The sequence below is a fragment of the Pinus tabuliformis genome, chromosome J, assembly GCF_031772625.1.
Source record: "Pinus tabuliformis cultivar Carrire ecotype Pingquan chromosome J, CPIR1, whole genome shotgun sequence".
NCBI lineage: Eukaryota > Viridiplantae > Streptophyta > Pinopsida > Pinales > Pinaceae > Pinus > Pinus tabuliformis.
Genome location: NC_142295.1, coordinates 1240422046 through 1240435389, shown reverse-complemented (window position 1 = coordinate 1240435389; position 13344 = coordinate 1240422046). Strand labels below are relative to the sequence as shown.

At 32.2% G+C, this 13344-nt stretch overlaps 1 long non-coding RNA gene across 1 annotated transcript; it reads left to right on the top strand.

The window, feature by feature from the left end:
- Nucleotides 1-4757: 4757 nt before the first annotated feature.
- On the top strand, nt 4758-5995 carry LOC149231681 (uncharacterized). Its single transcript, XR_016247471.1, has 4 exons — nt 4758-5282; nt 5428-5509; nt 5676-5746; nt 5963-5995. It is a non-coding gene; the product is annotated as an uncharacterized LOC149231681 (long non-coding RNA).
- The last annotated feature ends 7349 nt before the right edge of the window (nt 5996-13344 follow it).

Sequence of the window (13344 nt, the reverse complement as noted above, 5' to 3'; positions counted from 1 at the left end):
AAGAGTTTGAGCATAATAATTAGTGGGCAAGATAGCGATATGAGCCATACACTACCCAAAAACTACGTGACAGAACAACCAAGCCACCAATCAATCCACACACCAAGCAAATAAGAAGGTAACCAACAAATATATAGAATACACTTGCATGACCTACCAAGACATGCACCCAATTGACTTCATGCTGAAACCGAGGGATGAGGGCGAAGAAAATAATATTGTGTTTCTTAGTTTATATTAAGAGTTACTTGCCTTCAATACACGTGGAGAGGATATCTATGTAATATAACTCATGGAGTAACTTGGTGGTAGAGTTTGTTGTTTATCATGAGCTACCATTTTGGGATCCTAATGTCCATATCTACTTGCTTGTTAATCACTTGATTAAAATTACACTTCACATGGAATCAAGAAATAGTAATCTCATCCCCTCATCTTCCACATATCTAAGTGAAGAGCCAGTTATGACCATATGTCTATGATGATAATTTTGAGATCACTTATAATAATTAAAATAATTAAGAGAGATTAAGGCCTTTCGTTAGAAAAACACTTTACACAGGAGTATAAACTTGCGATATGGTTCGTCATTGTTCATAAACTAGCATTTGCACCAGATGTTGCAAAGGAAACATCGTAAGTATTTCCAATGACACTTGCATATGTGTTTGGATTTTGCACAAGTTTGTGCTAGAGTAGTTTTCCAAGGCTTATGTTCAATTGTAAGATTCCTTTAAGGGACACAGCTTTCCAAGGCTTATGTTCAATTGTAAGATTCCTTTAAGGGACACATAATATCAAATTGGCAAAGGTAAGTATTTCCAATGACACTTGCATATGTGTTTGGATTTTGCACAAGTTTGTGCTAGAGTAGTTTTCCAAGGCTTATGTTCAATTGTAAGATTCCTTTAAGGGACACATAATATCAAATTGGCAAAGGACCCTCCCAGTATCATAAAAGCTCATAGTGATGCAACCATATTGGCCTTCCACTACATGGTTGCATTTATTTTTTATTTTGAGCTGATGATGATCATGGCTCAAACATAACACATGCTTATTAGGCACCTACCCACATTCTCATCATCATTATCATTGACTTTTGTATTCTGGAATAGCTGTAGTAAGTAGAAAGAAGTGTCAATGTGAAGATACATATGGTAAGAATGAGGATATCAATACGTTAGAGATGAAAGCATATGTTCCAAATATGCATCCATTTTACCATCGAAATAGAAAAACAGAGGATACATGTTTTGGCATTTAGATTGGTCATTTTGCTACAAATTTATGGAGAGCTTTTCTTATTGACTTAGATGATAAAAAAAAATGGTTGTGCCTGCTAAGGTAATACACTGTAATAGAGAAGATTTTGATGAAGCCTTTGTTGAGGAAAATGAAAATTATATAGACAAATTGAGAAGCAAGCATTTTGAGTTCCACAAATTGAATGTTTCTCAGAAATCTTCTATAGTTGGTACAATGATTGTTGTTAAAAACACCTGGATGGAATGTACAAAGTGGGAAATGCACTGATATTGCTATCTATACATGTGTTGAATTCCCTTTATAAAGAGAGTATGTTGCATGAAGCAACTACAATCCTTGATGATGTAGTGAAAAATAGAGAGGTGCACAAAGCATCCCAAATCATGTTGATGCAAAGCAACATTATTGAAATCTCCAACTTTGTGTATTTTGAGCCAAATTGTAACAGTTATCATATAATATTGCTAGCTGTATCCAGAGGCTTTCTCTTTTATGATTTTGACTGAAGAAAGGAAATAATAAAAGAATAGCAACTCAAGTTGTTTTCTTACATGTATCCCCATCAAAATCATTCTTTGCAAGAAAATAAACATCCTCCACTTTAGCAATCTTAGTGGAGGAAGAAAATGATCTCTTTCATACCACATAGGAAAAGGTGCATATTGAGCAATGATACACCAATTGATCAACATTTAGCAAATCGATTGACATGAATCATTTCCTATTGATATGATGACAACAAACATATTATCAAATGAAGATTTGCAGTCCAAAGTGCTCAACTCCTTCTCTCTAGTTATCTATGCATAGTTGGTTGTGGCATAGGGTAAGAAACTCGAACAACATAAGGAGCATGTCCCATAGGAAGCATTACAGGAGTGCCAACAGTGGAAACCATAGGCCCAACAAGGGGCTGACCAATAATAGCTCCATATACACTAGGAAACAAGCATGATTAGCGGATTGCCCTGCAGATCTTGAAGATTGATTTCCTTGACCAGTTATAGGTCCTTGTGGTGATGATACACCACTCCCATTCACACTAGTAATATCATGAATGCTAGATCGTCTCCTGTCCATGTTCATGGAATTCAACCGAATAAAATACTTTTGTGCATGACTAGTCACCTATTTGGTAGTTCAAGAAATAACAAAATTCCTTGAGATGCTCCTCCAGTCACCTTCGCCAATTTTTTCTAGACCAAGCAAGAACATCTTGCATCAGAAAAGATACACACATTATCATTAAAATCAGCCAAGGTAGAGTATTTGCTTCACCAAATTTTTCCAGACCAAGCAAGAACATCTTACATGAGAAAATATACACACATTATCATTAAAATCGACCAAGCTAGAGTATTTGATAGCAGGCAACAACATTACTAAATATTATATATATATATATATATGATGAAAATAAAATTTTAATATAAAATTATTTTTTAATATACACAAGTTTCTTTTATATATTTAAACTTTATAGATTCTTGAAATATTATATTTCTATTATAATTGTTTGTTTGCAAATATATAATCTTGTATAATTTTGTTTGCAAATATATAATCTTGTATAATTTAAAAATGTATAGTATAAATAAAATATTAACATGCTTTTTATATATATTTAATTTTAATATATTAATGAGATATTATAGGTTTATTATAATTCTTTATAAATATATAAATTTTTATAATTTAAATAAAATATAAATTAAAAATCCTCTCCCATATACACATATATTAAAAATTAATAAGTAGTAACAAAATTAAAATATTTTTTAAATAAAAACACACACACACACACATATATATATATATATATATATATATATATATATATAATTATATATATATAATTATATATATATATATATATATATATATATATATATATATATATATATTTGAATTTATATTTTAGTAAAGTATTACATTTTTACTATAATTATTTATAATATATAAATTTATATAATTTAAGTATATATGAAATAAATAAAAAATTAACACATAGATATATAAAATAAATTATATATATCTATAAATTTTTATAATATAAATATATGATACAAACATAAAATAAATAACAAAATTTAAATATTTAAATATTTTTGATATACACATGTTTCTATTTATATATTATTAAAATATTAAACTTCTATTATATTTGTTTATAGATATGCAACGGAAAAATTAAAATATATATATATATATATATATATATATATATATATATATATATATATATATATATTACATTTAATTTCTATTAAAATATTACAATAATTATTTAGTGTAAAAAACTGGGCAATATATTTGGATAGATTTACCTAAACTATATTTACAATTATATAAATTTAAATGACTTTATATTTTTATATATGAGATTGAAATTTGAAAATTAAAAGATTTTTTAAATTTATATATGTTTATTTTATATATTTTATTAAAATATTATATTTCTATATTTGTATGGTTATAAATATATAAATATGTTAAATTTTAAAACTAAAATTATATATATATATGTGTGAAGTGTTTTCAAAATTTAAAGTCTACTCATAGTGAACCAAAAATATTAGCAAAGGGTTAAATTGAACAAAAATAACTAACATAATAGTGTAAAAAATTGGGCAATGTACTTAGATAGATTAATCCAAACTATATTGAATTCAGTTATCATGAAAAATATAAAGTATGCCAGATATTCCCACTGTAAATAAAGATATTCTCGCTCAAACATTAGTGGTGGACCAAATCCTTAAATTAGTAAAGTCCTTCCAAATTCTTCAATTGTTAATTTATGGATACCATATCTCCTCATATAAAATATTTTACACTTATTGACATTATATAATTAACATATAATAATCTTTATAAAATTTATTTTATTTATTTATGGATACTATATCTCCTTATATAAAATATTTTATACTTATTGACATTATATAATTAACATAGAATAATCTTTATAGAATTTATTTTATTTTGCTTTATTATTAACCTAATGAGTCTTTATTTTACACTTATTGACATTATATAATTAATATATAAAAATCTTTATAAAATTTATTTTATTTACCTTATTATTAATCTAATGAGTTTTCTAACTTAGAAATGTGAGAAATTATGTATGGGCCAATACGAGCATCAACACCCAACATAAACAATTATCCAAGCACTCAAGGTTGTTATCCAAGGGATTTTTCCCATCTTATGTTTTGTTGTGACCAACACGCATTCCAAAAATTTATCCAAAACAACAAATATTTTTTTTTACGTTTATCAAAGTCGGCAACTCATGAATTGACAATTGAATATTGTCAGGGTTAATAACTATACAGTGATTTGGTAATAAAGCTTTAAACCATATATGCGCTCAGGTTAGCACTATGAAGGATAAGTTTATAAATTTTTCTTGGGTTAGCCAGCGATTACTTTATGCTAGCTACCCAAGTTTCTCCATCATCTGCATGCCATTTGGTGCCTCAACCATCGTTGATCTGGCTCTCTCATCTGACAATTTTCGTGGATTGATACGGTTATGGGTACCACCCGGTGGTGTCCCGCCTCCATCGCTCATTCGCATTGTGTGTCTCTGAGAGGTTTTCGCTTTGTAGAACCCTAGAGTTGCTACGGGGGAAATTGTTTGGCTGTGAACTATAGGAGTTGTCTATAATGCGACTTTTTGAGATTCCGGTGACGGAATCTGGCGGAAGAAATTGAGATGAAATCATGATTTGTTGCAGTTAAAATGGTTTTTTAACTGCATATTCGGATTCAGCACCCTGAAAAACCCCTGGGACGCTTTCATTGTGCAGAAACTAGTTATCAAACTTCGATTTCAATAAATTACTGCCGGATTTTCACCGGAAAAAATCGCCGGAAAAGCTTTCAAAAAGTCGCGTTAAAGACTACGACGTGAACTATATGATTATGGAGTTGTTACCACCTGCATTCTGCTACCGTTGGTGACTGTGCATTTTGCTGCCGTTGGTGACTGCGGTAGGAATGTGGTAGGAATATTGCTTGTGTTTTTGGGGTTCATTTTCCCATAGAGCAAGTAACTCTGCTTGACCATAGTTATCGGTCTTTCTTTGTTTATTTTAAAAACACAAGGTTGCAGGTGATTTACCCTTATGTTATTGTTCTTGTCTGCAGGTTTTTTGAATCAACAATCATCTGGGTTTTCTACATAAACACTCACCTGCCGGTCTTTCTTTGCTTATTTTGAAAACGAAAGGTTGCAGATCATTTACCCTTATGCTTTCATTCTTGTCTGTAGGTTTCTAGATTCAACAATCATCTAGGTTTTCTACAAAAATGCTCACCTACCGGTCTTTCTTTGTTTATTTTGAAAACACAAGGTTGCAGGTGATTTACCCTTATGCTTTCGTTCTTGTCTGTAGGTTTCTGGAATCAACAATCGTCTCGGTTTTCTACAGAAATGCTCACCTGTCGGTCAAACACAAGGTTGCAGGTGATTTACCCTTATGCTTTCGTTCTTTTCTACGGGTTTCTTGAATCAACAATCATTTTGGTTTTCTACAGAAATGTTCACCTATCATTTCCTGTTGAAACACTCACTTGGGTTTCCACAGGTAACACGTTCCTTTGTTCTTAAGTAATTTTAGAGCGATTTTTCTTCTAAAGCACTGACTATCCTGAGGTTTCTGCTAAACCCTTTTCATTTTAGGCCAGCTTCAGGGGTTTTTGCGACCATCTGGCATCAACAAATGCACTGGCTACTTGAACGCTCCACACCATTTGCACTTGGTATTAGTTCATGCAACCCAGGATTTTTTTTTGCTTCGGCGTTAAGCAGGTTCTCGGATTAAACTTAACTATTAAGGGTTAGTCTTTTGGCTTCCCGAACGATTGTTTTTTATGAGAAAGGTTTTGTATTTGCAATTTCTCACCGGGATTTTCGGTTTAGCAACAATGTGTTTATTATTTTTGAATAACCCTGATTGTTAACTGAGCGTCGCCATAGCAGTGGCTTGAGATTTGTTTTTCGGCTCTATTTTGTCTTTAAGTTAAAAGTCAAACTGTTACTCTAATGACAAAGTTAATACTATGGTAGTATTATGTAGTTACTTGAATCACATCAATGTTCATTTTCATGTTTTCTTTATGTAAAGATGTATATAAATTTTATTCTTTAACTATTATCGGACTCAACTCAGAACCGCTCCCTTAGTTGTCCCACAGGGACCCGATCGAAGGAGTAAATCTGGGTGAGAACCCTGTCTTTAACCCCAACCCACTTATACCAGCATGTACTTGTCAGGTTTTCTGCTGGGCAAGGGTTTCCAATTTTTATAATGGTTTCAGGGTAACTTAATGTTGTTTTTTTTTTATATATAGACTAGTTAATGGCAAGAAATTACAACTCGACATTCCTAAAGGTCATTGGGCTACTGCATACTTTCACTTACAATCTAATTCATTTTCCACCCATTTTTAAGTTATGGGTATGCTTTTTCTTTAGTTTCTCATTGCTACAAATATAAATGGATTGATTACACATGTTAGAAATGGGTTGATTTACATTGGTTCTTTAATATTATTAATGTCTCTTAAAAGAACGGTTATTTCTCCCGTAATAACTTCTTTAATTTCTTAGTAAAATTCCATATTTCTTTTACATTCTTACACCACAGGTTTATCAATGTATTCATTTTCATATCGTTCTTCCACAATTTAACCAAGAAAAGAATACATGTTTAGTAACAAATTTTTCAAGTCTCACGAAAGCATATTAATTTCATAGGTTATCCTTTATCGACTAAACCGAGAAATGCCATTATGGTATTTTGCACGGAGCCTTAAGGAACACTCCTTATTAACAATTGTTTCCTCAACAACTTCACAAAACAAAAGATAACTGAGCATTCGAAAGACAACTGAGCATTTAGTACTTATCTCTTAAGATAATTTCCAGAATTTACGGATAGGGTCTCTGTACCCAACCTGCAAAGAAATGACAATTAATTCCAAAACCTTCCACGTGCTTCTCTTCCCCGGGAACAGTCCAAAACCAACCCAGAAACAAAAGATAACTTAGCATTCAAAAGACAACTGAGCATTTAGTACTTATCTCTTAAGATAAAGTTCCAAAATTTACGGATAGGGTCTCTGCACCCAACCTGTAAAGAAATGGCAATTAATTCCAAAACCTTCCCCGTGCTTATCTTCCCCAGAAAAATCCAAAACCAACCCAGAAGAATGACAAAACCAACCCAGAAGAATGAAAGAACATTGAGTTTCAAAAAGAAATCGCAAAACCGTTTCGGCAACGAATTTGTAACGACTTTGATGGAACGGCTGAGAAATTTTCAATCGTCTAACATATAATCGTGTGGCGCACAGGAATGACGGGTAGGCAGAGAGGGGAGTTAATTTCAGAGGGGAACTTACGGATATATTACGGATATATGAGTAATTACGGATATATGAATAATTTGGTTTTGTAAAATTTGATTTTTATTTGGAAAATAAATTTTGAAGTTTTTTTTCCTCTTCAATAAAATATGGTGATTAAAACAAATATTGTATTAATTATTAAGTAAAATTTCTATTTTATTTTATAATTATATTTTACATTATTAATAATAAAAAAATATAGTTTTCGTTACTACTACATTAAAATAATAAATAGACAACAATTTTGACTAAATTTATTATTATTTGATTAATTTTATATTAACAAATATTTACATAAATTTGGTAATAAATAGTCTATATATATAATGGTATCAACTTATAAAATCAAATCGAAATATAAAAAATAAAATTAAAATATATAATATCTATATTTTAATACTTATCTGCTCACTATATACTTGGATATATGAATTGTTTAGTTGGGTGAAATTTGATTTTTATTTGAAAATTAAATTTGAAAAATGCTTTGATTTTTTTTAATGTTAGTTAATATTTTGTTTTATTAATTGAGTGTTTTTTAAAATAAATAAACAAACATTATTGTGCTAATTATTAAATAAAATATTTGTTTTATTTTATAATTAATTTTAATATTATTAACCATTAATAATAAAAAATAAATTTTATTTACAACTATAACATTAAAATAATGAATAAACAACCCTCATTACCAACCCTCCATCATCATGAAATAATTTAAATTCAAACATCCAAAACTTAAGGGAAAATGTCATTTAAACATCTGTTTCAACCTGGAGAACATTGGGATTTTTTTTCATGCATCTCGGAGACAGGAAAAAAAAGTAAGTTAAGGATAAGGAAAAAAAATAGAAATGAATAAACCAATGATATTTTGAAGTTAAATTTAAATTTTTTATCCTCGGTCATTATGAAATGATTTAAATTCAAACATTCAAAATTTGAGGAAAAATGTCATTTAAACATGTGTTTCAACATCGAGATTTTTTCCTATGTATCTCGCATAAAGAAAGTAAGTTAAGGATAAAGGAAAAATAAAAGTAGAAATAAAAATGAATAAATTAATGATATTTTGAATTTAAATTTAATTTTTTTTAATCATTTTATAATGATCAGAATACTAAAATGATATAAAATTTAAAATAATATTTAACTTTCTCAAATATCATTTTTGCTTGAAGAACTATGATTAAAAATTTGACACAATTTTTTTTTTTTCTTTTTTGTAAGTTAGGCTAATTCTATTTCGGAAAAAAATATTGTACACTTAGGCCGTAGCCTTTGCATAGCCATGCCTGAGAGTTGGCAAAAAACAACAGAAAAAGGGTCCAGACTGCCCAAAAAGGGAAACCAATCCAAATAAAAAACCTAGTGCATAGTTAGCTTGCTGCCCATGCAAGGGAAACCAGCAATTGCAAATAATTGTTTTAGAAGTTTTTCAAAGCTAAACAAAAAACCATCCCAGGAATCTGAAACTATCAAATTTTCCCAATCCCCATTAATCAAAGCTAGAAAGCATAATTCCAGTAAAAGAACCTGAGAAGACACATGGCAAGCAGGTGGCAGACCATGTGGCGATCACGTGGCATGCAGAATGGCTGACTAGGAGTGAGGTGGAGGCGACGAGTGTTCCTCCACAATGAAGCACCTGTACTCCTCCATGTCAACATCTGCCTGGTGGAAAGCCTCTGTGTCGTCGCGCTGCTACGCCAGTTGTTCTTCCTCAATGAAACAACAGTAAGGTTCCGCCTCTCCTTCTGCCTTCTAGTCCTGGTCCGCCTCCTTCCCTAGTTGTCCCTTGCCCTTCTCAATTTGCTACAACCTAGCTCCATGGGTGCTCGTCTGAGCCATGTCCAGAGCTTCTCGGTTGTGGCCACCGCCAATGGTGGCTGGCTCCTGAATTTTACTGGTTTGGCCACCACCTGCAACTGTTTGTCCCTTAGTTGAGAATTGTTCTGTCTCATGAAAGCTGATGGAGATTGTGGCAATAATGAGGGGCCTGTTCATGGAAGAACAGAAGGTGAATTGGGTGGTTTGGAGATGCGTTTGAGGATTTGAGAGAGTAGCCCTGGGGGGCGAAGCAGGATTGGTTGGACTTCCACTGAGAGGTGCAACATGGGGCATCGAATGGTCGCTGTGAGGTTGAGAGCGGCCTCTGCCTCTGCCACTGCGGGTGTTTGGGTATCCCCCTGTAAATTGATGGGCTGGAGAGGAGGTTGATTCAAAGACCGGGGAAGGTGGGGGACGAGCCAGGCTATCTCTGCTTCTGCCCCGATGATTATGCATTCAATGACGTGTTCTCGTCATGTTAGCTCCTGAAATATGTGAATTTCTTCCGGAATTGGGCTCGGGGTAATGCAGAGGCTCAGTGAGATTAACAGGTGGCTCTGACGATGGACCAGATGCAGAGGAAGAGTGTAAAATGAAATGCAGGCCAGGCTCTCGGATAAGTGAATTCCTGGCCCAAATTCAATACAGCAGAGGAGATGGCAGCACCTCCCGGTGGAAGTGCGATGGCTGGGAGTAGCAGCAGCTTGCAGGCAGAGGCATTGTATTGGCAGAGGATGATGAACAAGTGTAGTGGTAAGAGCTTCGCCTGTATTCATTTTCGCGCGGAGCCAAGGGTGGTGGTTGCAGTCATGTTGGGGACGGCGTCCCCTTAATTGCCATTTATGGCTGTGATTAATGTCAAGTTTAGACCAGTGTGCCAGTTTACGGAGGGCCATGTGGGTTAGCCACATGTCATTCCATTCGGCCACAACCATATTATCACTGCTAAGCACCCGCATCCGAGGTTAACAATAATTCAATAAGATTTTTTAAAAACATATTTTATATACCATGAAAAACAAAGATAGACTAAAATTTGAAGTCTCCTACAAGGATAAGGATATGAAGATACATAATATATGACCACCTATTTTAAAATAAGATTTATTATCAAAATATAACATATAAGTTATAAATAATATTATTTTAGATTTATATTATGCCTAGATTTATTAAGATGAATAAAATTTGTTAAAGGGTATTTTTTAATGTAAAATTTGAAAAAAAATTTCATTAAATAAGATTTGATCTCTCTTTGGATTATTGGTAGATGCATGGTTAAGATGGATCTTAGTTGTTTCTTTAAACACACATATAGATGCATATATATAAACCATATTGAGTATGAAAGAAGTTACACATCTACTTCTTTTTGACCAACACACACACACAAACTCCATGTCGAGCATTGAAGGAATTGCAAATCTCCATTTTGAAAAATGAGATTGTAATTTTTTATTGTTTAAATTGCATTTTTGAATGCATAAATGTATTTAGTGACTTGAAAAACCCCTTTTTCACTTGGATTATGTAGACTACATGCATTGAACTTGCAGCTACAACAAATATTTACTTAATTTTGGACAAAATTGATTGAAAAATATACCTTGAAAGGGGCCAAAATTTGAATAGTCATATTAGCACGGATAGGCATTTCAATTTTGGAATAGGGCTAGGGTATTTTTTAAAGATTAAAATATTATGCCTATATATATAGTATTATAGTATTATAGGTGACCATTCTAGTTTGAAAAGTCATACATATAGAATGTAGGCCAATATTCAATAAAAAAAATATGCAATTTTCTACTGAAATTGGTAAATTTTTGGTGAATATTATCCATTTAATCATATATATGTAAAAAATTAGGCAAAATTTTAAGAAAATGGGTGAATATTAACATTGTGATTTATTTTCAAAGGAGTTATATCATTTTATTATATTGATGGGTGAGTTAGAATTTAGTTAATTTTTGTAATTTTTTTAAATTATAGTAATGTAAGATGTATCATGAAGTAAATATTTTGATGCTTATAGGCATTTACCAACCATTTAATTTATATGACTGCAACTAAACATGGGTATTAAAATATTTTATTTATAGAGAACATCTCTCTCTCTCTCTCTCTCTCTCTCTCTCTCTCTCTCTCTCTCTCTACATACATACATACATACATATATATATATATATATATATATATATATATATATAGATAAGTTAGGCACTTTGCATTATGTCAAATAAGGATTACACAAACCAAAAAAAATATACTACAGATATGTCTAAATGGAAACCAAACTAGTAACATCAGTTCAGAGTCTTGAGGTTGTTGAGACCTTATCTAGCTAGAGCATCTTGTACATAGAAACTTATAAAAATAGGTTTCTGTGTTAGGCCTTGCCATACATCAACATGATAAGACAAACAATATGGCTAGTGTTACAAGAAAAAAACCAATGAATCATAATATCTATTAGGAAGAATCACCAGACATCTGCGCTAACTAGCCACCACCCTCGTTTCAGGAGAAGGGGATGTTGGATAATCTCCTAGCTAGAATGGTCAGCTTGTGGTATATACTATCAATTTTTTCCTGCAACTCTACCAAGTTGATGGAATTATCTTGTTAAGTCCTCATCTACCTCCCTATGTAGTTATAATATTTAAATGATTATTAATCTTGCATCGATTTTGTGTCATGTTCAATGAAGTGACATGAGTGCATGCAATGCGACAAGTATAGTGGGAGTCACAACCTCTTTCGTGCGAGTTGGAATCATATGAAGATAGGGGGGACACCCACTCTTGGGAATTGTACATGGGGTAGAAGTTACTTCATAAATAGATATTTATAGTGAGTTTGATTTAATTTTAGACTATCCTAACTCTAATCCAAGTTGAGGGGATGAGCTTTTATGCTGAGGAAAAAGTTGGCTAGCTTGTCATCTAGTTTTTTTCCTTCTCAACAAACATGAGAGGGGAGGGAAGCTGTAATTTTTGCAAAGAGTTTTGTAGTATTACCTTTTCAAGCATGCAAACTACAACTCTTATATCTTTTGGAAGGAATTGATCCACATAGGATTTTGCAAAAGATATTGATAATTTCCTTGGAATCTCCTTTAATAATGGGATTATGAAATTGTTTAGAAAATGAAATTGAGAGACCTTTGTCTTGTGCCCAAATTTCAGCACCATTATTAATGTTGAAGCTTGTGACACCCACATAAACATGTAGAATCTTCACACTATAATTACAAAAAGCTCGACCATATATGCCTTGTCTTAGGTTTACTTTCGAGGCCTAGTCGGAGTTAAGTTTGTTGAATTCCTCAAATGCGTGGGGGGTTCGAGAAGGAAGGTTAGAAGAGTAAAATGGGGATATAGGGTTTCTACAATAAATAATAAGGGGATAGACCCATTTTGGTTAGAATGGATTTTTCCGGTTATTTGGAGTCCCAATATTTGGAAAACCAAGCAAGAGAATAAATTGTTTCCCTCGTTTAAATTAGGATAGGTTGCCAAATAAAGTCCATGGAGACACTGATATTCTTAAACGTTTTTCTATTACGATCCTTCCAAATATCCCATAAGATGAATCCTCGGATGAGTTGTCATGCTCTATTAAAAATGGGATTATTAAAAGGGGAGTCACTCTAAAATTGTAGAGTGGAGAGGACATTATTTTGTATTCTATCGAAAGAGCATAGAAATGTGGTCCTACATAGAACCAAAGAAGCTATAGCTGCTAAGAAGATGATTGAAATCTTCTGAATTTGAGAAATAAAGAAGACAGATTGAAGGGCCCTAAAAACTATGACTT